The sequence below is a fragment of the Triturus cristatus genome, chromosome 1_1 (genome assembly GCF_964204655.1).
Source record: "Triturus cristatus chromosome 1_1, aTriCri1.1, whole genome shotgun sequence".
Taxonomy (NCBI): domain Eukaryota; kingdom Metazoa; phylum Chordata; class Amphibia; order Caudata; family Salamandridae; genus Triturus; species Triturus cristatus.
This window is the reverse complement of record NC_140579.1, coordinates 405396724-405420514: the sequence shown is the minus strand read 5'-3', so window position 1 is coordinate 405420514 and position 23791 is coordinate 405396724. Positions and strand designations below refer to the sequence as shown.

The 23791-nt window shown below is 49.4% G+C and overlaps 1 long non-coding RNA gene across 2 annotated transcripts in view; it reads left to right on the top strand.

The window, feature by feature from the left end:
• LOC146870321 (uncharacterized) overlaps positions 1–23791 on the top strand; it is a 151919-nt gene that overhangs the window by 70193 nt on the left and 57935 nt on the right. For both annotated transcript variants that reach the window (XR_014959375.1, XR_014959376.1), the window contains exons 4-5: positions 640–701; positions 1329–1404. This is a non-coding gene — a long non-coding RNA (uncharacterized LOC146870321). The remainder of the gene's footprint in view (positions 1–639; positions 702–1328; positions 1405–23791) is intronic.

Genomic DNA, 23791 nt, shown 5'->3' with positions numbered 1-23791 from the left:
CTGTCTCTGTCGCCTCTCTTCCCTCGGGCACAGTGTTACTCCCGTGCTGCCTCCATCCCCTCTCCTCCCTCTGGCACAGTGTAACTCCTGCACTGTCTCTGTTGCCTCTCCTCCCTTTGGCAAAGTGTTACTCCCGCGCTTTCTCCGTCGACTCTCCTCCCTCTGGCACAGTGTTACTCCCATACTGTCTCCATCGCCTCTCCTCCCTTTGGCACATTGTTACTCCCACGCTGTCTCCGTCACCTCTCCTTCCTCTGGCACAGTGTTACTCCTGTGCTCTCTCTATTTCCTCTCCTCCCTCTAGCACAGTGTTACTTCCGTGCTGTCTCTGTCGCCTCTCCTCCCTTTGGCACAGTGTTTCTCCCGTGCTGTCTCTATCGCCTCCCCTCCCTCTGGCACAGCGTTACTCCTGTGCTGTCTCCGTTGCCTCTCCTCCCTTTGGCACGGTGTTACTCCTGTTTCATAGTCAGTTCCCAGTGACTTGAGAGTCATTAAACTTCTCAATTCTTCTCCGAGTGTCCTTCCTGGTTTGCAGAGCTTCCAGGCTAATGTGATTGTTGCTAGCACCAAGAACCTGTGCTCAATGTAAGAGAACGCTAGAAAGACCGCAACCTAACCATCTCATCTTTTTCTTTTCAGGACCCCCCTTACCAGGATGACATTCCACACATGCGGGCCCAGCCAGGTCATGGTGGTGTCCGGTAAGAGCTCCTTTCCAAGCTGCTAAAGGAGAGGGTGAAATATGGGGTCGGAGTCATGCACCCATTCTAGTCTTGGCCCTTGTCATGGTGGTTGTTTGCGGCTGTGTGTTGTTGTGTATTCATGTATGCTGCTGTGCTTTCATTTTTGACTTCCTTCTGTTGGGCAGGTCCTCAAACTTCAAAAAAGTCTGTAGGGTAGCTAGACATCTTAAGATAAAGAAAGGCCACCTTCACCTTACCTGTACCCTACACTGGGAGGGGCAGGTTGATCAAGGCTGGGGATCTTTAAATGGGGTTTGCCCCCAGAATTTCGTGCGCAACTGTGAGGAACCATCCGGTTGGTACCTCCATCCCATGTGTTTGTGGCATCCTTGGAGGAATGCTCTGGTTCAGCCTGTGCTGGTGCCATTAGTGGGAATGTCCCAGAATGGGGAAGGAGCCATCTCCTCTCTCCTAGAGGACCAAGCTCTCTCCTCCACTCATGCCCACAGAAGAGGCGGGTTTGGGGGGCAGAAGGTGGTTCTTCGAGATCTCAGCGGCAGTTCTTCACCTATTTTGAGTAAAATGCTGGTCCTGCAGACGTGTGTTCAATCTGCTGGGTCTTACGCTCTTTGGGTTTTCTTGCAGGGCTCTGTCGCAGTCCACCCAGGATGATTGCTGGAGGCAGAGTGTTCGTTCTTCCGTGTGTCCAGCGGATACAGAGGTTGGTACCTGCTCCCTTGTCTGAACCCCTCTCTGTAGCTGTAAGATCAGGCTTTCCTTGTGTCTCTTCGACTACTCCTATCTTAAGCTTGCACCAAAGGCACCTGAAGCGCACTGAAGTGTTAGCTATGGTGGACGACTGGCTCTCTTTCTTTGTCTGGATATGGAGGGCAGTGGGATTGTTTTTTAATTCTTTCTAAAAATGGATAGGGTCTACTGTACTGCAAAAGTTTCCAAAGTGTACTGTGAGCTCTTGCGACGTCAGTCCTAATGACAGACTGAACCCAACTTCACTCAAAATAAGCAAAACTTAGAAAAAAATGTCCTTCTAAAAAGTCCATGCTATTAAAAAGCATATTTAATATACGTGCAAACGTTCTTCTGAAGATAAAATTAAATGGGGTTTCTTCACCTCAAATCTTCATAAGCAACCATTAATAGTTTTTGTTATTAGCCTTTTACATTTTTCTACCAGTAACACGTAGATAAACACATTTTATAGCAAAATTAGAATGTCGTAAGAACACATATTTTTATATTTAAAAAGTGCCTTTAACTTCTAAAACCCTATCTTAATCTCCGCTAAATAATCATGAATGAATGTCCACCTCCTGCGCTATAAATGTATTTATGTGTCTAGTTAGCAGCTAGTTTCGAAGAGACATGCTGCACTGAAGAAGCATTGTGGGTGGATGAAGTGGTTTAGAAACACCAGTTTGACGAGCAGATTATACCATTGGCGTCCTAAAGAAACATTAATAGGAAAGACAGGTCTATTTTGTAATACATTTAATATTTGAGGTCTCGGAGGGCCGGTGGCACTCGCCCATGAATTAACAGCAAAGACAGGTCTATTTTTTGGAACATTCATTATTCACTGGCTCGGAGGGGCGGTGTCACTCGCCCATGGTTAAACGGCAAAATTAGGTCTATTTTGTAATAGACTCAATATTCGAGGGCTATGAGGGGCGTTGGCACTCACCCATGGATTAACAGCAAAAACAGGTCTATTTTGTAATACTTTCAATATTTGAGGGCTCTGGGGGCGGTGTCACTCGCCCATGGATTAACAGAATAGAAGGGCTATTTTGTAATACATTCAATATTCGAGGGCTCTGAGGGACGGTGGCACTCGCCCATGAATTAACAGCAATCACAGGTCTATTTTGTAATACTTTCAATATTCGAGGGCTCTGAGGTACGGTGGCACTCGCCCATGAATTAACAGCAATCACAGGTCTATTTTGTAATACATTCAATATTCGAGGGCTCTGAGGGACAGTGGCACTCGCCCATGGATTAACAGCAAAGACAGGTCTATTTTGTAATACATTCAATATTCGAGGGCTCTGAGGGATGGTGGCACTCGCCCATGAATTAACAGCAATCGCAAGTCTATTTTGTAATACATTCAATATTCGAGGGCTCTGAGGGATGGTGGCACTCGCCCATGGATTAACAGCAAAGACAGGTCTATTTTGGAATACATTCAATATTCGAGGGCTCTGAGGGACGGTGGCACTCGCCCATGAATTAACAGCAAAGACAGGTCTATTTTGTAATACATTCAGTATTCGAGGGCTCTGAGGGGCGGTGTCACTCGCCCATGGATTCACGGCAAAGACAGGTCTATTTTGTAATACATTCAATATTCGAGGGCTCTGAGGGGCGGTGTCACTCGCCCATGGATTCACGGCAAAGACAGGTCTATTTTGTAATACATTCAATATTCGACGGCTCTGAGGGGCGGTGTCACTTGCTTATGAATTAACGTCAAAGATAGGTCTGTTTTGTAATACATTCAATATTCGAGGGCTCTGAGGGGCGATGTCACTCGCTTATGAGTTAACGGCAAAACCAGCTCTATTTTGTAATACATTCAATATTTGAGGTCTCGGAGGGCCGGTGGCACTCGCCCATGAATTAACAGCAATCACAGGTCTATTTTGTAATACATTCAGTATTTGAGGGCTCTGAGGGGCAGTGGCACTCGCCCATGGATTCACGGCAATGACAGGTCTAGCTTATAATACTTTCCATATTGAAGGGCTCTGAGGGGCGGTGTCACTCGCCCATGGATTAATGGCAATGACAGGTATAGTTTGTAATACATTCAATATTCGAGGGCTATGAGGGGCGGTGGCACTCGCCCATGGATTACCAGCAAAAACAGGACTATTTTGTAATACTTTCAATATTCGAGGGCTATGAGGGGCGGTGGCACTCGCCCATGGATTAACAGCAAAAACAGGTCTATTTTGTAATACTTTCAATATTCGAGGGCTCTGAGGGTCGGTGGCACTGACCCATGGATTAACAGCAAAGAGAGGTCTCTTTTGTAATACATACAATATTCGAGGGCTCTGAGGGGCGGTGTAAACGCCCATGGATTACCAGCAAAAACAGGTCCATTTTGTAATACATTCAATATTCGAGGGTTATGAGGGGCGGTGTCACTCGCCCATGGATTACCAGCGAAAACAGGCCCATTTTGTAATACATTCAATATTCGAGGGCTATGAGGGGCGGTGTCACTCGCCCATGGATTAACAGCAATCACAGGTCTATTTTGTAATACATTCAATATTCGAGGGCTATGAGGGGCGGTGTCACTTGCCCATGGATTAACAGCAATCACAGGTCTATTTTGTAAAATATTCAATATTCGAGGGCTATGAGGGGCGGTGTCACTCGCCCATGGATTAACAGCAATCACAGGTCTATTTTGTAATACTTTCAATATTCGAGGGCTGAGAGGGGCGGTGGCACTCGCCCACGGATTAACAGCAAAGACGGGTCTATTTTGTAAGACATTCAATATTCGAGGGCTATGAGGGGCGGAGTCACTCGCCCATGGATTAACAGCAAAGAGAGGTCTCTTTTGTAATACATTCAATATTCGAGGGCTCTGAGGGGCGGTGTAAACGCACTATAGATTAACGTCAAAGACAGGTCCATTTTGTAATACATTCAAAATTCAAGGGCTCTGAGGAGCGGTGTCACTCACCTATGGATTAACGGCAAAAACAGGTCTGTTTTGTAATACATTCAATATTCGAGGGCTCTGAGGGGTGGTGTCACTCGCCCATGGATTAACAGCAATCACAGGTCTATTTTGTAATACTTTCAATATTCGAGGGCTCAGAGGGACGGTGGCACTCACCCATGGATTAACAGCAAAGACAGGTCTATTTTGTAATACATTCAATATTAGAGGGCTCTGAGGGGCGGTGTCACTCGCCCATGATTAACAGCAATCACAGGTCTATTTTGTAATACTTTCAATATTCGAGGGCTCAGAGGGGTGGTGACACTCGCCCATGGATTAACAGCAAAGACAGGTCAATTTTGTAATACATTCAATATTTGAGGTCTCGTAGGGCCGGTGGCACTCGCCCATGGATTAACAGCAAAGACAGGTCTATTTTGTAATACATTCAATATTCGAGGGCTCTGAGGGGCGGTGTCACTCGCCCATGGATTAACAGCAATCACAGGTCTATTTTGTAATACATTTAATAGTCGAGGGCTCTGAGGGGCGGTGTCACTCGCCCATGGATTAACAGCAAAGACAGGTCTATTTTGTAATACATTCAATATTTGAGGTCTCGGAGGGCCGGTGGCACTCGCCCATGAATAAACCGCAAAGACAGGTCTATTTTGTAATAGCTTACAGAGAAGTTAATACCATCTGGTTGGAACAGAACCAACAGGAGTTCTTATAACCTTCTACTGAAACCACAACAATTCACCAAAAAGAAAACTTATAACCGCTCCTTCTCAGGAATGGCCCCAAGGATATGGAATGCTTTACCCCAAAAACAAGACAGAACCCTAACGCGGCATCCTTTAAAAATGAAGTGAAATCTATTCTCCTGGCCAAATTCACTTGAGTTATTAGATGCAGGCTTGTAATTATTTGTTATGTTGGAACAGTTATCATTGTTTGACTATTATAACCAAGAATATTTGTATGTATATATCGATTTCCTCTATCTCCTTTATTTGCTGTAAAGAGCTCTGATACCCGCAAGGGTCTTGTCCGTGCTATATAAAACCTTCAAAATTAAATTCGAGGACTCTGATGGGCGGTGTCACTCGCCCACGGTTTAGCAGCAAAAACAGCTCTATTTTGTAATACAATAAATATTCGAGGACTCTGAGGGCCGGTGTCGCTCGCCCATGGATTATCAGCAATCACAGGTCTACTTTTGTAATACATTCAATATTTGAGGGCTCTGAGGGACGGTGGCACTCGCCCATCGATTAACAGCAATCACAGGTCTATTTTGTAATACATTCAATATTCGAGGGCTATGAGGGGCGGTGTCACTCGCCCATGGATTAATAGCAAAAAGAGGTCTATTTTGTAATACATTCAATATTCGAGGTCTCTGAGGCGCGGTGTCACTCGCCTATGGATTAAAGGCATAAAACGGGCTATTTTGTAATACATTCAATATTCGAGGACTCTGAAGGGCGGTGTCACTCGCCCATGGATTAACGTCAAAGACAGGTCTATTTTGTAATACATTCAAAATTCGAGGGCTATGAGGGGCGGTGGCACTCACCCATTGATTGACAGCAAAGACAGGTCTATTTTGTAGTACATTCAATAATCGAGAGCTATGAGGGGCGGTGTCACTCGCCTATGGATTAACGGCAAAGACAGCTCTATTTTGTAATACATTTTGTATTCGAGGGCTCTGAGGGGCGGTGTCACTCGCTCATGGATTAACAGCAAAGACAGGCGTATTTTGTAATACATTCAATATTCTAGGGCTCTGAGGGGCGGTGTCACTCGCTCATGGATTAACGGCAAAGACAGCTCTATTTTGTAATACATTTTGTATTCGAGGGCTCTGAGGGGCGGTGTCACCTGCCCATGGATTAACAGCAAATACAGGTCTATTTTGTAATACATTCAATATTTGAGGTCTCGGAGGGGCGGTGGCACTCGCCCATGAATTAACAGCAAAGACAGGTCTATTTTGTAATACCTTGCAGAGAAATTGATACCATCTGGTAGGAACAGAACCAACAGGAGTTCTTATAACCTTCTACTGAAACCACAACAATTCACCAAGAAGAAAACTTATAACCGCTCCTTCTCAGGAATGGCGCCAAGGATATGGAATGCTTTACCCCAAAAACAAGACAGAACCCTCATGCGGCATCCTTTAAAAATGAAGTGAAATCTATTCTCCTTTCCAAATTCACTTGATTTATTAGATGCAGGCTTGTAATTTTTTGTTATGTTGGAACAGTTATCATTGTTTGACTATTATAACCAAGAATATTTGTATGTATATTTTGATTTCCTCTATCTCCTTTATTTATTGTAAAGTGCGCTGATAACCTCAAGGGTCTTGTCCGCGCTATATAAAATCTTCAAAATAAAATAAATAAAAAAGAAATAAATACCTTCAATATTCGAGGGCTCTGAGGTGCGATGTCACTCGCTTATGAATTAATGGCAAAACCAGCTCTATTTTGTAATACATTCAATATTCGAGGGCTCTGAAGGTCGGTGTCACTCGCCCATGGTGTAGCAGCAAAAACAGCTCTATTTTGTAATACAATAAATATTCGAGGGCTCTGAGGGCCGGTGTCGCTCGCCCATGGATCAACAGCAAAGACAGGTCTATTTTGAAATACTTTCAATATTCGAGGGCTCTAAGGGGCGGTGGCAATCGCCCATGGATTAACAGCAATCACAGGTCTACTTTTGTAATACATTCAATATTTGAGGGCTCTGAGGGACGGTGGCACTCGCCCATGGATTAACAGCAAACACAGGTCTATTTTGTAATACATTGAATATTCGAGGGCTGTGAGGGGCGGTGTCACTCGCCCATGGATTAACAGCAAAGAGAGGTCTATTTTGTAATACATTCAATATTCGAGGGCTCTGAGGCGCGGTGTCACTCGCCTATGGATTATTGGCATAAAACAGGCTATTTTGTAATACATTCAATATTCGAGGGCTCTGAGGGGCTGTGTCACTCGCTCATGGATTAACGTCAAAGACAGGTCTATTTTGTAATACATTCAATATTCGAGGGCTATGAGGGGCGGTGGCATCACCCATGGATTGACAGAAAAGACAGGTCTATTTTGTAATACATTCAATATTCGAGAGCTATGAGGGGCGGTGGCACTCGCCCATGGATTAACAGCAAAGACAGGTGTATTTTGTAATACATTCAATATTCTAGGGCTCTGAGGGGCGGTGTCACTCGCCCATGGATTAACGGCAAAGACAGATCTATTTTTTAATACTTTCAATATTTGAGGGCTCAGAGGGGCGGTGGCACTCGTCCATGGATTAACAGCAAAAACAGACCTATTTTGTAATACTTTCAATATTCGAGGGCTCTGAGGGGCGGTGTCACTTGCCCATGGATTAACAGCAAAGACAGGTCTATTTTGTAATACATTCAATATTCGGGGGCTCTTACGGGCAATGGCACTCACCCATGGATTAACAGCAATCACAGGTCTATTTTGTAATACATTCAATATTCGAGGGCTCTGAGGGGCGGTGTCACTCGCCCATAGATTAACAGCAAAGACAGGTCTATTTTGTAATACATTCAATATTCGAGGGCTCGGAGGGGTGGTGTCACTCGCCCATGGATTAACAGCAAAGACAGCTCTATTTTGTAATACCTTGCAGAGAAATTAATACCATCTGGTGGGAACAGAACCAACAGGAGTTCTTATAACCTTCTACTGAAATCACAACTATTTATCAAGAAGAAAACGTATAACCGCTCCTTCTCAGGAATGGCCCCAAGGATATGGAATGCTTTGCCCCAAAATCAAGACAGAACCCTCAAGCGGCATCCTTTAAAAATGAAGTGAAATCTATTCTCCTGGCCAAATTCACTTGATTTGTTAGATGCCGGCTGGTAGATTTTTTTTTATGTTGGAACAGTTATCATTGTTTGACTATTATAACCAAGAATATTTGTATGGAGATTTCGATTCCCTCTATCTCCTTTATTTGTTGTAAAGCACTCTGATACCCGCAAGGGGCTTGTCCGCACTATATAAAACCTTTAAAATAAATTAAATAAATAAATACATTCAATATTCGAGGGCTCTGAGGGGCGGTGTCACTCGCTTATGAATTAACGGCAAAACCAGCTCTATTTTGTAATACATTCAATATTTGAGGGCTCTGAGGGACGGTGGCACTCGCCCATGAATTAACAGCAATCACAGGTCTATTTTGTAATACATTCAGTATTTGAGGGCTCTGAGGGGCGGTGGCACTCGCCCATGGATTCACGGCAATGACCGGTCTAGCTTGTAATACTTTCCATATTGAAGGGCTCTGAGGGGCGGTGCCACTCGCCCATGGATTAACAGCAAAGACAGGTCTATTTTGTAATACATTCAATATTCGGGGGCTCTTAGGGGCAATGGCACTCACCCATGGATTAACAGCAAAGACAGGTCTATTTTGTAATACATTCAATATTCGAGGGCTCGGAGGGGCGGTGTCACTCGCCCATGGATTCACGGCAATGACCGGTCTAGCTTGTAATACTTTCCATATTGAAGGGCTCTGAGGGGCGGTGTCACTCGCCCATGGATTAACAGCAAAGACAGGTCTATTTTGTAATACATTCAATATTTGAGGGCTCTGAGGGGCGGTATCACTCGCTTATGAATTAACGCAAAGACAGCTCTATATTGTAATACTTTCAGTATCCAAGGGGTCTGTGGGGTGGTGTCACTCGCCTATGGATTAACATCAAAGACTGGTCTATATTGTAATGCATTCAGTATTCAAAAGCTATGATGGGCGGTGTTACTAGTTTATGAATTAACGGCAAAGAGAGCTCTATATTGTAATACTTTCAATATTCGAGGGCTCAGAGGGGCGGTGTCACTCGCCCATGGATTACCAGCAAAAACAGGTCTATTTTGCAATACTTTTCATATTCCTGCAGTAGGCCTTCCTGGTGCCTTCGGTTCAATATGTGACCCCTACATAACGTTTAGGGGTGTAAACTGCTTGAGAATCAGATTCAAAACTAGAGAACTTGTTGGAAGTGCTTATCGCTTTTTTTTCTTTTCCTTTTTAATGTACAAATTTGGACAGTAATATACTGTAATATTGTACCATTGTGTAAAACGAACAAGGCTTGGATTACAAGGGTATACAGGAACAAGAAAGCGTCCCACAGCCCATGGATAATGTACACCTATTTAAATGCACCCCTCTCCAAGCACACCGACAGACCCACGTATAACCAGTCCGGGCACTTGGCAGTGCTGCGATGCTAAACTAGTGGCGTTTGGGCGCTGTAAAATTGCTAGAAGCGACAGTACATGGCATCTTTGGTGTACGGTTATGTTGCAAACGCCAGTTGACTCCTTTGTTCATCAGACACAATGGCCTGGTTTGTGCTGCCGATTTTGTGTGTTGCGGTACGTGTGTGGACTGTCCTTGTGTAACCTTTGTTCCTCTGCCTTTGTGAAAGTAGAAGGGCTGACATGGAAATGCAAGAGGTGGGAGAGACTGTCGGGAAGGGAGAGGGAGAAGAGGGCAAGTGAAAGACGGCAGGGTGAGGAGAGGAGCGGGGTAAGAGGGTAGGTGAAGGATGGCAGGGGAGAAGGGGAGAGGGAGAAGAGGGCAGGTGAAGGATGGCAGGGGGAGGAGGGGAGAGGAGAGAGAGAAGAGGGCAGGTGAAGGATGGCAAGTGAAGGAGGGGAGAGGGGGAAGAGAGCAGGTGAAGGATGGCAGGGGAGAAGGGGAGAGGGAGAAGAGGGCAGATGAAGGATGGCAGGGGGAGGAGGGGAGAGAGAGAAGAGGGCAGGTGAAGGATGGCAGGGGGAGGAGGGGCGAGAGAGAAAAGGGCAGGTGAAGGATGGCAAGTGAAGGAGGGGAGAGGGAGAAGAGGGCAGGTGAAGGATGGCAGGGGGAGGAGGGGAGCGGGAGAAGAGGGCATGGGAAGGATAGCAGGGGGAGGAGGGGGGAGGGAGAAGAGGGCAGGGGAAGGATAGCAGGAGGAGGAGGGGAGAGGGAGAAGAGGACAGGTGAAGGATGGCAGGGGGAGGAGGGGAAAGGGAGAAGAGGGCACGTGAAGGATGGCGGGAGGAGAGGGAGAAGAGGGTAAGTGAAGGATGGCAGGGGAGGAGGGAGAAGAGGGCAGGTGAAGGGTGGCTGTGGGAAGAAGGGGAAAGGGAGAAGAGGGTAAGTGAAGGATGGCAGGGGAGGAGGGGAGAAGGAGAAGAGGGCAAGTGAAGGATGGCAAGGGAAGGAGGGGAAAGGGAGAATAGTGCAAGTGAAGGATGGCAGGGGAGAAGGGGAGAGGGAGAAGAGGGCAAGTGAAGGATGGCAGAGGAGGAGGGGAGAGGGAGAAGAGGGCATGTGAAGGATGGCAGGGAAGGAGGGGAGCGGGAGAAGAGCGCAGGTGAAGGATGGCAGGGGGAGGAGGGGAGAGGGAGAAGAGGGCAGGTGAAGGATGGCAGGGGAGGAGGGCAGGGGAAGGATAGCAGGGGGAGGAGGGGAGAGGGAGAAGAGGGCAGGGGAAGGATACCAGGGAGAGGTGGGGAGAGGGAGAAGAGGACAGGTGAAGGATGGCAGGGGGAGGAGGGGAGAGGGAGAAGAGGGCAGGTGAAGGATGGCAGGGGAGGAGGGGAGAGGGAGAAGAGGGCAGGGGAAGGATAGCAGGGGGAGGAGGGGAGAGGGAGAAGAGGGCAGGTGAAGGATGGCAGGGGAGGAGGGGAGAGGGAGAAGAGGGCAGGGGAAGGATAGCAGGGGGAGTAGGGGAGAGGGAGAAGAGGGCAAGTGAAGGATGGCAAGGGAAGGAGGGGAAAGGGAGAATAGGGCATGTGAAGGATGGCAGGGGAGAAGGGGAGGGGGAGAAGAGGGCAAGTGGAGGATGGCAGGGGAGGAGGGGAGAGGGGGAAGAGGGCATGTGAAGGATGGCAGTGGAGGAGGGGAGCGGGAGAAGAGGGCAAGTGAAGGATGGCAAGGGAAGGAGGGGAAAGGGAGATGAGGGCACGTGAAGGATGGCAGGGGAGAGGGAGAAGAGGGCAGGTTAAAGATGGCAGGGGGAGGAGGGGAGAGAGAGAATACGGCAGGTGAAGGATGGCAAGGGAAGGAGGGGAGAGGGAGAAGAGGGCAGGTGAAGGATAGCAGGGGGAGGAGGGGAGAGGGAGAAGAGAGTAGGTGAAGGGTGGCAGGGGGAGGAGGGGAGAGGGAGAAGAGGGCAGGGGAAGGATAGCAGGGGAGGAGGGGAGAGGGAGAAGAGGGCAGGGGAAGGATAGCAGGGGGAGGAGGGGAGAGGGGGAAGAGGACAGGTGAAGGATAGCAGGGGGAGGAGGGGAGAGGGGGAAGAGGGCAGGGGAAGGATGGCAGGGGAGAAGGGGAGAGGGAAAAGAGGGCAGGTGAAGGATGGCAGGGGGAGGAGGGGAGAGGGAGAAGAGGGCAGGTGAAGGATGGCAGGGGGAGGAGGGGAGAGGGAGAAGAGGGCAGGGGAAGGATAGCAGGGGGAGGAGGGGAGAGGGAGAAGAGGGCAGGGGAAGGATAGCAGGGGGAGTAGGGGAGAGGGAGAAGAGGGCAAGTGAAGGATGGCAAGGGAAGGAGGGGAAAGGGAGACGAGGGCACGTGAAGGATGGCAGGGGAGAAGGGGAGAGGGAGAAGAGGGCAAGTGGAAGATGGCAGGGGAGGAGGGGAGCGGGAGAAGAGGGCAAGTGAAGGATGGCAAGGGAAGGAGGGGAAAGGGAGATGAGGGCACGTGAAGGATGGCAGGGGAGAGGGAGAAGAGGGCAGGTTAAAGATGGCAGGGGGAGGAGGGGAGAGAGAGAATAAGGCAGGTGAAGGATGGCAAGGGAAGGAGGGGAGAGGGAGAAGAGGGCAGGTGAAGGATAGCAGGGGGAGGAGGGGAGAGGGTGAAGAGAGTAGGTGAAGGGTGGCAGGGGGAGGAGGGGAGAGGGAGAAGAGGGCAGGGGAAAGATAGCAGGGGAGGAGGGGAGAGGGAGAAGAGGGCAGGGGAAGGATAGCAGGGGGAGGAGGGGAGAGGGGGAAGAGGACAGGTGAAGGATGGCAGGGGGAGGAGGGGAGAGGGAGAAGAGGGCACATGAAGGATGGCAGGGGAGGAGGGGAGAGGGAGAAGAGGGCACATGAAGTATGGCAGGGGGAGGAGGGGAGAGGGAGAGGGAGAAGAGGGCAGGTGAAGGATGGCAGGGGGAGGAGGGGAGAGGGAGAAGATGGCAGGTGAAAGATGGCAGGGGGAGGAGGGGAGAGGGAGAAGAGGGTAAGTGAAGGATGGCAGGTTAGGAGGGGAGAGGGAGAAGAGGGCACATGAAGGATGGCAGGGGAGGAGGGGAGAGGGAGAAGAGGGCAGGGGAAGGATAGCAGGGGGAGTAGGGGAGAGGGAGAAGAGGGCAAGTGAAGGATGGCAAGGGAAGGAGGGGAAAGGGAGACGAGGGCACGTGAAGGATGGCAGGGGAGAAGGGGAGAGGGAGAAGAGGGCAGGGGAAGGATAGCAGGGGGAGTAGGGGAGAGGGAGAAGAGGGCAAGTGAAGGATGGCAAGGGAAGGAGGGGAAAGGGAGACGAGGGCACGTGAAGGATGGCAGGGGAGAAGGGGAGAGGGAGAAGAGGGCAAGTGGAAGATGGCAGGGGAGGAGGGGAGCGGGAGAAGAGGGCAAGTGAAGGATGGCAAGGGAAGGAGGGGAGAGGGAGAAGAGGGCACATGAAGGATGGCAGTGGGGAAGGGAGGAGCATTTTGGAGGTGTGTGGGTTGCAGAATCAGGGCACTCGGCGGGGCGGTGCCGCAGGTGATGCAGCAGCAGGCAAAAGGGGTGAGAAACTAGGCAAAAAGTAGCACACAAAGACAAGGAGGTCAGAAAGGCACAGTGCCACACGTGTATGTAAAGGAAGGAGTGCCAGGTAACTCATGGGTCACTACGAGAAAATGTATGACCAATCACCAAAAATGACGGTCACAGGGACAGGCAACAAAATGCGGAGCTGCACACAGGAGACACACCATCAGCATGTGTTCACGTCCCGTTGTAGGGAGCAACCTGCACAAATACATACACAACCAGGAACTTTATGCACAATAGATATTATTAGCCATGAAGAACTGCATGCATGTTGCCGAAGTACACATACACATATGTGCAATATTTGACAAGTATGCCATAGATGACGCATGCAAACTGGCAAGAGAGCTGCAGTGACAGAGATGAGGTACTTTGGATTGTGCTGAACACCTTTATTCCACATACACACACAAAGGGAAATGCATCCATGTGAACAGACTCACAGGTCAGTTGACAGACCATGTGGGACATACGCTGGACCCCCCCTTCACGACACGGATGATTTCAACCCCAATGAACTGGCACACAAGTCAAGGGGATGAGCCAAACACATCCTGCTGCACACGGAGAGGCTGCAATTCCCCATAGAGCCTGTTGTTGTGATGTCCCACACTATGTCCACCCATAGCATCCGCAATGTTTCAAAGGCAAGGTTTACACACATTGATGCCTTCATCAGACGCCACACTCCACTACAGATGACAGTCAAGAAGGGTGACTATCATGTCATGGGAGTGATGCTACATGTTATATGCTCCATGGTGAGAAGACATGTATGCATGGTACCACAACATGCACAGAAGCAGGCCCACACATTCCCACCCCGTACCACCACCAAAAAGCCTTGCTGCTATCCTTACCCAAACTGACATTTCCACATGTCCGTGGATGGAACGCTGATTCAGCACACGTTGCAATCCTCATGAGGAATAGCAGGAGGACAAAGGTGACACGAGCAGACAACAGGCGCAAAAACCTGGGAATGACAGACACACAAGAAGTCACCTAAAACAATTCTCACCGCACACATGGACATTTACAAAACATGAACAATGTTGGACACATGTAAATTTCAAAGAAAGTCTCACCGCAAAACTGTGTGGCATGACATCATCACTCGAGTGACACATCAACACACATCAAAGTCACTTTGCATTCAGTCAGCTGGACACACACATTGTAACACATGCCACTCAATGCTACTAGCTTGCACACTCATACCCAGTGACTCACCATTATGAGAAGAAGTTGCGTATGAGCTGACTCCGGATATCATCCTCCTCCTCCTCCTCCTCATCACTAGCCTCGTGAGCAAGCCCTTGATCCTCCACGGGTGGATGTTCCTGCTCATCCGGATCCAGGATGAGTGGTACTGCCTTCTCAACTGCCATGTGGTGCAGCATGCAGCACACGAGGGAGATTCGGCAGACCTTCTCCAGGGCATAAGGGAGGGACACGCCTGTCTTGTCCAGGCACCGGAATCGGCTCTTCAGGAGGCCAAACGTCCTCTCAATCACTCGCCTGGTCTGCCCGTGTGCATTGTTGTGCCTGTGATCTGCAGCTGTTCTTGGGTTGCGGAGAGGTGTCATTAGCCATGGCATGTTGGGATATCCAGAGTCCCCTACATGGAAACATCATGTAAAAAAGTGGGTCAGGAGATGCCGTAAGAGCCAAAGACACCGCAACACACAGGACAAACAGAGTATACCCACCAACAATACATGCTCGTTCGTTGTGCAGCCGCAGCATCATTTGCGGCACCCTGCTATGCCTCATGATGTAGGCATCGTGTGCTGATCCTGGAAAACGTGCACAGACATGGGAAATCAGCAAGTTAGCAAGACACACCACAAGGGCATTTATCGAGTGGTAATGTTTTCTATTGCGATAGGCTTGTTCCTGTGCCTGTGGTGGTACCAAAGCCACATGTGTACCATCAATGGACCCAATGACATGGGGCATCCCTCCCAGGGCATAGAAATCACCCTTGACATCTGTCAACTCCTCAGGAGTAGGAAATGTGATGAATTCATCAAGGTGCTCCAACATGGCTGCTAAAACATCACGCAGGACACGGCTGAACATTGTCTGTGACATGCCACCAACATCAGCTATGGTGAATTGAAACATACCTGTGGCAAAAAAATGTAGGGCTGCCATCACCTTCATCTTTGGGGTCAGCGCAGTAGGATACCTGTGTCGTGTTGGAGGTGTGGTGCCAGACTGTCGGTCAAGTCCTCAATCAACTGTTGAGTGAATCTGTAACGTTGGATGCAGGCACGTTCCCTCATGGCACCCAAGTGTGGCATTGGTCTTGGGACAGGCGGTGCCCTGCAAGACATTGTTTGTAAGAATGAAGATTGAGAGTCTGCCAATATCAATGTCAATGAACATAGCACATGCTACACTGCTAATACACATCAGGTAGCTATGGAGTCGGGTGTGTGCAATACATACAGGACAGTCCTACAAAAAGCCAGATACACCTGTTGATTGTCAAGTCTACATGACATGCCCTGAAATGAGTTGGTGGCCAGTCTGAGTGAAGAGCCGCAGATATCACCGGAGTGACACACAACCACATAGCTGCATTGGAAGGATGTCATCTCATCCACACAGCTGACTGCATGGCACACACACAGGTGACAAGGAATGTCAAATGTACAGATCAAACACATTGCGATGAAGGGGTACACATGACAAGAGAAAGACACAGCCATTGAGACAACGCAGACATGTATGACTGGGAAAATATGATGTCCGATGCACACAGACCCTACAGCGGTGGGAATCCACATGTGGCATGGTGTGCGTAGATGTGTCCTATGTCCATCTCCACACAGACCCATGTTGGATGCACCTACAGCAGATGCAGTTGACGGAACACTGACATCAAGCTCATGGGAACACGACACACACCTGACATAGTCACAAAGGGACACGCAGATCGTGACATGTCAGTTGATAGAGTGTCCCTGTCCCTGGCATCAGGATACAGGTGCGGGTGGTGATGACTGTGCCATCCCACTGCTGCTGTGCATGACACAGTTGGACTACAGACACACGTGGCAAGTGTCAAGGTGATGTGTGCCACATAGTGCCCCATCACACATGACATGTGTCCACAGGTCATCACACATCAATTGTGCAACTAGATGAGATGACCTGTGCAATATCACTGGCTGCCACACATAGGGCCTGCACATAACAGTATGCAATGACAAGTACTTGATGGACATCCTTGGGCGACTCGTAGCCCTCCATTCCTGGCATGTGTGCACCTGTATTACTATTGTAAGCATGTGAAATGCGTACCCGTAAATGTGAACTAGTGCGTGCCCGTAGGTGTCCAACACACTGTACTATTAGTGTGTACCCGTACGTGGGAACCAGTGCGTACCCATAGGTGTCAAACGCACTGCACTACTAGTGCGTACCCGTACGTGTGAACCTGTGCGTACCCATAGGTGTCAAACGCACTGTACTACTTGTGCGTACCCGTACGTGTGAACCAGTGCGTACCCGTAGGTGTTGAACGCACTGTACTACTAGTGCATACCCGTACGTGTGAACCAGTGCATACCCATAGGTGCAAACGCACTTTACTACTAGTGGGTACCCGTACGTGTGAACCAGTGCGTATCCGTAGGTGTCAAACGCACTGTACTACTAGTGCGTACCCGTACGTGTGTACCAGTGCGTACCCGTAGGTGTCAAATGCACTGTACTACTAGTGCGTACCCGTACGTGTGAACCAGTGCATACCCGTACGTGTGAAACGCACCATACACCCGCTATCATTGCGTGTGTACGCTTTGTTTCACCATTGTACTTGTGTCGTAGGGGTATGTGTGAAACGCACCGTACACCCGCTATCATCGCGTGTGTATGCTTCGTTTTACCATTGTACTTGTGCCGTAGTGGTACGTGTGAAACGCACCGTAAACCCGCTATCATTGCGTGTGTAAGCTTCGTTTCACCATTGTACTTGTGCCGTAGGGGTACGTGTGAAACGCACCGTACACCCGCTATCATTGCGTGTGTACGCTTCGTTTCACCATTGTACTTGTGCCGTAGGGGTACAAGTGAAACGCACCGTACCTGTGTGTGGATTTGAAAATTACATAGGGAACACATATGGGACAAGTATTAGGCCCTAAATGCATGCTGGTTGTCATGGAGACAGAGTTTTCAGTTGAAAAGTGTCGATCAAGTGTCCTGGAACAGTCCGTTGGCCACAAAATACAATGTTGCAAAGTGGTTGTTGACTTGACATGATGCTCAAAATTTGAACGATGCGAATGCTGTCATTGGTGTATGTTTAAAGTCATTGGTGTATGTTTAAAGGGATTGGAGTAAACGTAGGATGCGAATGAGTCTGACCAATCACTATGTACTCCTCTAAATGAATGCCCCTCAGCAAGACAGATATAAGGCAGCCAGAACCCATGAGAGGGCACTTGCCTGCACAACTTTCCAGTCGACCACACTGCTGCTGTCTCTGCTTCCTCTGGACCATGTCACGTACTGTGGAGAGGGCCCAGCCATTCACCCAGGAGGAGAATGAGGCCTTGCTGGACGTCCTCCTCCAACAGTACACCAAGTTGTATGGGAGACCAGGGGAGCAGGTGAGTGCTGAGTCCACTACCTTTGCCTATGCACCTGTTGTGTGACTGTCAATATTGCGTCCAGGTGGGACAGACATGCAATGTTGTTTAGAGTGGGTCCCAGGGGGGGGACATGCTGATGTCTCTCATGCAGAGCATGATGTAGTTCCTGTGTGCACTCCTCACTTGCATTGTGCTTACTGTGACTTTCACTGCATAGTGCATGACACTTTCAGCCTGGCAAATCCTTGTTGTGTTTTTTTTCCTATTGTCCTGAGGTGATTCAGTGGTCCCCCCGGTGTGACAGGTGACGGTACCCACAGATGTGTATGAGTTGAGTGGCCCTGTGGTGAGAGTGTCCAAATGATGTGTACGACCTCATGGACATTGATGTGTGTGAATGTTCCTTGTCATGTGGGTGAGTGTCTATGTGAAGTGTTGCACCACAGCTGCATGGAGGAGGCAACAGATCAACCCATCTGATGTGACAAGTAAGCCGTGCTGTGTGTCTGACTTGCAGAGCTAGCATGACACCTGTGACACCCCACTGGCAAGTGGCACATGTGCAGAGTGAGGGTTGTATCCGCTGTTGTCAATGACAGGCGAGTGATCTGTGCTTGGGTGTGTCTGTCTAGTATGCTGATGGTGCGTCAGTGGAGTGGGACATGTGATTGCTTGCCACGTGCTGGCCTTCATCCTGCTGTTGCATGTGCTGCACAGTGTGTGGCATGATCAGTGAGTGTGTCGCACCCCTCATGCCAACCTGTTGACTTTCAATGCCATGTAGTGCATTGGGGCTTGCACACAGGCCAATTCCTTATTGTGTATGATGTATTTCCTGTCTGCATCCTATGCCCTGTTCAACATTTCAATGATGTTCAAATGTGTGTCTCTGGGACATGGAGCAGGTGTATTGATGTTGTGTCACTTTGTCATCCTGACAGGTAACTGCCTACGAGAAGGGGGTGATCTGGAAAGACATTGTCAGGGCTGTGAGATCTGAGGGGGAGCGTAGTCGGCAGCTGCCACAGGTCTGCAAGAGGTGGCAAGACATCCGGTGCTGGACCCGGCGGATCGCCCGTGTTCAGCTGGGGCTCGACAGTCCTCGCCCCCACGGCGGCCGCCGATGCCTGACCCCCCACATGAAACGTGTCCTGGCGGTGGTATTCCCTGAGCTCGATAGGCAGTTACAGGAGAGACTGCAGCAAGGAGGGGGTAGGTACATGGCTGTTTGTCGTGTTATGTGTCGCCAGCTTTTTGAAGTGCTCTGTATCCTGGATACACTCCCAGAGTTTATATGTGCAGTGCATTTTCGTTTCCCCAATGTCACCTGGTGCTCTTTTTCATCCCTTCCCCTCCTTGACATGTGTCCCCTGGTCTGTGTGTAATCACATTTGCACATGGTCATCTAGGGTGCCAGTAAATCTAAGTGCACATTGCTTTCTGCACCATGTGGGAGGGTGGTCTGTGACTTGTGTTGGTACCTTGCCTGTGCCATGACCTGTTCACTATGTTGGGGGTCCATATTTGTTGTCACTGATGATGATTCTCAACATAGGAGTGTGAGCTTTCAACTGAACACCCTTGCAGCATGCATGACCAATGTTGTGGCCTCAGACATGATGTGCATGAGTGGGAGATATGCATATTGCCATGACGGTTGAACATGGTACAGTCAGCTCATTCCAGGACCACGGAGCAGTGTGCCCACTACAGTCCCATGTGTGTCATCCAACACTGTGCACATGTCAGCATAGGTCTGCCTCTGTGGCATTGTTCCCTGGCCTAGTTAGTATTTTGCAAATGTGTGCTACATGTGTCCACTGGACAGGGATACACCATTTTGCTTGTGCATACTCACACTGGGCAATGCCTGTGTGGCTATTCACAACTATCTGTTGATGGTTGTTTGTCACAAATATGTGTTGCCAGCCCCACGAGGTGATGTTGTGTAAATGAAGCTATTTTTCCAGCACAGTTATTGTAACCCTGAATAAGAGGTGTCACTTCTTGATCTGTATCAATCACATTGACTCAGGCATGGGGTGGGGTGTGCGGGAGAGGCATACCTGTGAAACCCCGATTTTCCATTGCCAGGCCTGACTTGTGTGTGAGACTTGGCTGTACAAAGAATCACCGTGCAGTGCCCCTGTGATGCTGGCCAGTGCTTAATGTTCGTGCTTTGCAGCCTGGGTCAGTTTTTTAAAAACATGATTCCTGCTCATACATTTTGAGCACCTGTGTGTGGTTCAGATGCAACGCTGTTTGGACTTTGTGTGCTGACATCTGTGTCTACATTCTGGCTTGCCATGAGGGTATCCCCACAGTACAGCTAGGCTTTTTTTCAACCCAATTGCAGGCCCATTAGCCTATGCATTGTCCTGGGTGTGGACATGTGTGCCACTCAAGATGACAGGCAGTAGGTCATATGTGTAGCCAACTGTGTAATCAGGTGACGGATGGCCATGTGACAACTGACATAATTCAAGTTGTTATTCTGAAAAAATTGTACCTTGGCACTCACAGCACTTGTCGGCAGTTCTTCATGTTTTAAATGTGGAAATTTGATGATTTGTGTTAAGAACACTGATGTGCCTGCATGAAAAAAGTTTGCACACCAAACAACATTTCCACTTTCATGGAACACACTGGCACATTTTCTAAGAAGCCACTGTTAGAATTAAATGGTGTTGCAGATTCTCCATATACATGTTCCCACAGTGCTCTTGGTTTTGTGAGACTCCTTTGTTGTTGGTGATACAAACTGACGAGTCTCAAGACATCAAGACCTCCGTGGGCCCATGTATATGTACTTTCTACAACACCATTAATTTCTAACAGTGGCTTCTTAGAAAAGGTGCCAGCTTCTTCAATGACAGTGTAAATGTACTTTTGTGTGCACTGCCTTGTGCGACATATTTCATGCAGGCACATGAGTGTTCTTTTCACGAAATGGCGAATTGGCACATTCCAAACATGTGGATTGTGTAAAGTATTGTGAGTCCCAAGGTACCAACATTTTTTCTTTTTGTGTTCCAAAGTACTTAGAGGTCTCTGAGTGTGGTGACACCTTGAGTATTGAGGTGTGTCATTTTACGTTGGGTGCACCACTACTGTTTCTTTCAGGGTAAACAAGAGGTGGCATGACTTAATTGTATTGCTGTGCTCACCGGTTCACAGACACTAGCTTCTCACTGTATTTCTCATTCAAGTTGTGGCCTTTTGTGTTCTCTTTTTTCCTGGTGTCCAAGTGGCATAGTGGTTCTACCAACTGGGCAGTACAGGGCTTACATATGTGCGAAGTTATCTAGCTGTTATTCATGATGCATTGCCTAATATGCACTGTGACCAATTGTTCTTGTACTAATGCGTCAGATGTATACAGGTGACTGATGCATTTCGTTTTCTTCTCCTTGCCCACAGCATCATCATCCGCAACAGAGGGAGACACCTGCATGGACCTGGAGGAGGGACCCAGCGACAGTGCCACCAGTGCTGGGGAGTCAGAAGGAGCCAGTGGCACGGAGGGCGAGGGGAGTCAGTCAGAGGACCTGTCTGGAGGCGAGAGCAGCTACGACGCCGACGGGTCCGAGGCTGACCTCCCTGAGGAGGCGGAGGCTGCAACACCAACTGGCAGCATCCCCACATCTGTCCCCGCCTCCTCCGTTACCATCTCCGCCCTCCCAGTTGCTCCCGTCCCTTCTGTCCGTGCAGAGTCCCACCATGTCTCCTTCGACCCAGGCACCGCACCCCCTGCCCCTGTCACCCCTGCTGCCCTCAGTGAAGCGTCTGTGGACATACTGCGGCAGTTGCAGGTTGGGCAGGCATCGGTGCTGAATGTTCTCCATGGACACACTAAACTGCTCACACAGATGGTGTCATTCATGGAGGGCATGTCAGCAACGACGTCTGACCAACGCAGGTTTCTGCGGTCCATGGACTCTTCCCTGACGGCAGCAGTTTCTCTCCTGCAGCGCTCTGTCCCCCCCTACCCAGGACCCATCCATACTGCCCTCTCCCATGCCTGCCCAACGCACACCCAGACAGTCACGGGCTCGCACCCCACCAAACACATCCAGCACACTCCCAAGTAAGGCACAGCGCACACCTCCTGGCACGCACACTCAGGGAGATGTAGGCACACCAACAGGGTCTGGGGGCAGACGACATACACGCAGCCACAGTCGCAGTCCGCAGTCCTCACAACCCTGTTCCTCCAGAATCACTCCCCTTAGCTCCCCTGCCAAACTCTCACCCAAGGAGACCTATATGGTTGACCTGGGCCTCGCCCCCACTGAGCCACCACCCCACAAGCGGGCGAGGAAGTCCCCGGGCATGGGAGTTGAGTTCCCCACCATGTCCACCCCCTCCCCCAAGAACGCTGCACCCCATCCCTCGCCCACCACACCCTCCGTTGGCCCTGGGGTATCTTCAGGTGCAGGGGTAAGGATGGAGGCCCTAGCAGCAGTGTGCAGCGCCGAGCTCACCTCCACCTTTGGCGCTGCCCCACCCCCTGTGGTGGAGACGTCCACCCCTGCACCCACCACACCTACCCATCCCCCTCTTGTCCCTGCGGTGCCTGGTCCTGCCACAGATGATGCCCCCCCCCGGTCGACAAACCTTGAGGTTCCTTTGTGCAGGCAAGGTAGGGGTGGACACGGTCCCCTACGTCCACCCTTGGACTTGAGAAATGGACTGGCCATTGGCCTTTGTACATAGTCTCTTTTAAATGTATTTATTTTGGGTGCTGAATAAAGCCTTTTCTTTTACTTTCAACACTATTGCATTTCAGGTACTTGATGTTGGTGATGAGGCTCCTGGAGTTGGTGTTCTGGTAATGTGTTAGGGTTCTGAGAAATGTTTTTGTATGATGGTCATGAGGTGGACCATGGTATCTGTGTGCCATCACAATGTCTCTGCAAAGAATCAATGGCAGTGTGTGTTCATTTAATTTGGATACATTGTCCCAAGGAGTGTTCCTTCCTCTGTGGCACCTGACATCTTCCCTGCAAACAGTTGCACAATTGTTGTGCTGACCTGTGTCCACATTTCCTTTGTTGGTGACGGATCCCTTCAACAATGGCCATGCCTGCTCACCGATGTCTCCTGCTGAATCGTCTGTGCCATCCTTGCTAGTCACTGTACTTGTGTTTTGGGTATGTAGGAATGCCTTCAGGGACAAATTGGCCCTTTTCAGCACTATGCATGTGTGTAATCACGGCCTACCACACAAATGGTACTTGTTATGCAGGGTATTTGGGCACCAGACTCACAATTGTGGGCATTGTATCTGGTAGAATTCAACCCTATTCCTTCCATGAGAGACAACATCTTGGTGGCTGGACCAGCACCTGAACATTCCTATCAGTCCTGGGATGTGCGTGACAGTGTGTGTTCCCTTTGGCTATCTTAGTTTTGTATGCAGTTACATGACTATACAGTCTGTTGACATGAAATCAGGGTGTGTATTGTGCTGCATCCGCCATGGGTGGGTATGCATGTGTTATATGTCCTCACACCCACATGTGGTGTGTCATGCAGTGTGTGAAAGTCATTCATTGTCCTGGGAGCGGGACACTGCTGTCAGTGATGTGTTGTAATAGCACTAAAATCATAGTCCAAAGTTAGGGATGCGTCCATACCACCATGTAGGTGTGGTCATCTGATGATGATGTACACCCCCCCATATCTCTGTCCACTGCTGGTAGTCATATGCACCCACCCCTCATATGTCTGGACACTGCTGGGAGTCATATGCACCCACCCCTCATATCTCTGACCACTGCTGGGAGTCATATGCACCCACCCCTCATATGTCTGGACACTGCTGGGAGTCATATGCACCCACCCCTCTTATCTCTGCCCACTGCTGGGAGTCATATGCACCCACCCCTCATATCTCTGACCACTGCTGGGAGTCATATGCA